The 3,274-nt window shown below is 32.8% G+C and overlaps 1 long non-coding RNA gene across 2 annotated transcripts; it reads right to left on the minus strand.

The window, feature by feature from the left end:
* Positions 1-1,293: 1,293 nt before the first annotated feature.
* LOC110903286 lies at positions 1,294-1,967 on the minus strand. Of its 2 annotated transcripts, XR_002571818.2 has the most exons (3): positions 1,697-1,967; positions 1,539-1,623; positions 1,294-1,458 (listed from the first exon to the last, which is right to left on the minus strand). It is a non-coding gene; the product is annotated as an uncharacterized LOC110903286 (long non-coding RNA). The 2 variants fall into 2 exon arrangements; XR_002571817.2 differs by having other exon boundaries at positions 1,539-1,957.
* Between the last annotated feature and the right edge of the window lie 1,307 nt (positions 1,968-3,274).

Below are 3,274 nucleotides of genomic sequence, written 5' to 3' on the forward strand. Positions count from 1 at the left end.
TCCCACTTTGGAGCCAATTTTACATCAGCAGGATTCGTAGTATTCTGAAAAGCTTTTCTTAACACCCAATCTCCGACTTGAAACCTCCTAGTCCTTATATTCTTGTTGTATGCTCCGGATATCCTCTGTTGATATGCTGCCATCCTTAGCTTTGCTGCGTCCCTTGTTCCATCCACATTATCTAATTCTTGACATAAGGCTTCGGGATTCTGTTCAGGATCCTGTAGGATAGATCTTGCAGTAGGTATCGCCATTTCCGTTGGAATCATTGCTTCTGCTCCAAATACCAAGGAAAATGGGGTTTGGCCTATCGCATTCTTTACCGTTGTCCTATCAGCCCACAAAACAAAGGGTAATTCTTGTGCCCATCTTCCTTTTTTGGCTCCAAGTCTCTCCTTTAAGTTATTGATAATTATCTTGTTTGAAGATTCTGCTTGTCCATTCGCTTGAGGATGCACCAGAGTAGACGTGATCATTTTGATTCCCCAACTCTTGCAAAAGTCAGTAGTCCTCTTGCTTATAAACTGGGACCCATTATTACAAATGATTTCAGCTGGTACCCCAAACCTGGTCAGGATATTTCTTTATATGAACACTACAAGAAAACTGGGTTTTTAGTACGCGCAAAAGCGTCCTAAAATGCTATTTTATAGGACCTTTCATTTAATAGGACCAACGGTAAAAGCGTTTCATGTAAAGGGGTCGTAATAAGTCCCGGAACTAAAAAAGCGTCCTAACATCTCAAATAAGATTATGAAACCAATTTTATGGTCGCGTAATATGTCTTTGAACAACCAAAATAGTGTCCTAATAAAAACATATTAGGACACTTTTACAATGTTCTAATATGTGCTTACATATTTTTAATCTTTTGATACGCTTACAAGCGTCCTTAGAAATTAATTGATAGGACCCTTATGCTGTAACATTATAGCTAATTTAGTACCAAGAAAAGGGTCCTAATATACCATATAAGATTATAAAACAAATTTTATGGTCAAATAATATGTCTATAGACAACTTAAATAGCGTCCTAAAAAAAACATATTAGGACACTTTTACAATATTCTAATATGTGATTACGTACTTTTAATCTTTTGATACACGTACAAGCGTCGTTAAAAATTAATTTACAGGACCCATATGATGTAACGTTATAGCTAATTTAATATCAAGAAAATGGTCCTAATATCCCAAATAAGATTATAAAATCAATTTTGTAAACAGACCATTAACATATAACATCCTAATAGTTATTGTTTAACATCAACTAATGAAAGAAATAAAACTTCATTATATTTCAAATAAGCATGTTCATAACAAAAACACTAACCATAAATAAGTTATAACATTATCTAACATAAAGTCTTAACATTTAACAAAGAAATTAAAAGCAATTAAAGAAATAAGAAGCATAAAATCTTGAGTCATCATGCGTCCTCAATCCTCATGGACTACCTACAAATAAACCATCCATGTATAAGCATTAAGTTCCATGATATTAAATTATTTGTATCATAAGTTTAACAAATACATACCGAGATGAATGGATAGGGCCATGCGATGGATGCACCAATACAATCTTGAATTGTAGAAAATAAACCATATGGCTTGAGCCCAAGCCTAAAAGCAAGCTTATTTAATAAATAAGCCCAAGCCCGAAATTCGTTTATCGAGCTCGAGTTTGAAAAATTACCTAGCAGCCGAGCTTGAGCTTTAGAAACAAAGCTTGAATCAAACTGAGCTCGAGCTTTCATAACTTATATGAGCTTGTGCTTGGCTCGGCTTGTTTGCAACCCTATTACTTGAACCCGTTTTAGACCATATATCCTTGCTAGTTATGCTCTGCAATATAAAAGATTGTCAAATATCTCAGTCACATACCTCAAGTTCTTGTTTGCCATGTACACACGGGTCATTAATACGAGTATTTCATGGTCACCAATAAAGCAACCAATTCTTACATTGTCAGATCCCAAAACATAATTTCTAGAAATTTCTCGTGTAACTATATATTACACATTCACACAGACCTTTTTGAAGTTATTGACTTATTGTAAAGGCAACTCAATAACTAAGCTTCTAAAGTAAATCCTTTTTTGAATGATCTTACAATAGAACTCTCTACAAAATCACACAAATCCAATTCAAATAGAATACGCATAAAAAAACACAAGATTCAAGCTGTAATTTAAATCAAAATAAATACTGAACAAAAGGTTATCGAAAAGCTTACCCAAAAGGAGGAAGATTAAAGATTACCCAAGAAATTATCAAGTAAACAAGATAACTTGCACCAATTCAACCTAATTCCAAGAATTAAAAATAGTTCAAAAGAATAAAAAAATAAAAATTAGAGGATTTATTCGTCGTTCACTGCACCAATTCAACCTATTGAAATCAACCTAATTCCAGATCATCCATATAAAAAGTTAATTAAAACTTTACACTTGCAAATAAATGATATAATATTATTCTAGAAACAATTTAGGTTAATCTTGATAAATTTAGAAGCTTAGCAAAGTGTAACAATTAATTCATTCTAACCACCAGTTGTGATGGTTTCATAGTCAAAATTAACAAGTGGAACAAGAAACGAACACATCCATCATTCAATTTATTGTGTATTGAGCTTTTTTTTTTGTTATCTTGCAGATGGGTAGGTTTCTAGTCGCCGGAACAATAACCCAATTCATACAACAATTACAGAACACATACTTAGGGAAGATCGAATTCATTACCTAAATAATCGAACCGGAACAAACTAAAGAGTGTGGCAAGAGCGGTGACCGTGGCTGTTTATTGCTCAAAGAACGCGAGTAACCCAACTGATGGCATCGAACAAAGGTGGTGTGTGACAATGATTGTGTAACCGGTAACGCTAGAACAAAGGCGGCAAGGTATTGGAATGCCATTTTGAATGGAACAATGTAGTAGGGTTTTTTTTTTTTTTTTATTAGAAAAAAAAGGTTGATTAGAATGAGTAATCGTAATCCCCAAATCAATGGCTGATTTGTTTCCTTCTTTTTTATTTTAGAGATTATACAAAAACCAACTAAAACAAATCGTCCAAGCCAATTAAGGGTCAAATTATAAATGTTATACTTTTTCTATTTTCTTGCATGCCAGCAATTAAAGAAACACACATAATTATTCATTATTATAGTATTCACATCCATTCCACCATATTTTTACCCTAAATTACATTAAAAAAACACTAAATTTTTCTCACATTTTCAATTAAATAATATTTTTTTTATACTTTTATCATTAC

The sequence above is a fragment of the Helianthus annuus genome, chromosome 7, assembly GCF_002127325.2.
Source record: "Helianthus annuus cultivar XRQ/B chromosome 7, HanXRQr2.0-SUNRISE, whole genome shotgun sequence".
Lineage (NCBI taxonomy): Eukaryota > Viridiplantae > Streptophyta > Magnoliopsida > Asterales > Asteraceae > Helianthus > Helianthus annuus.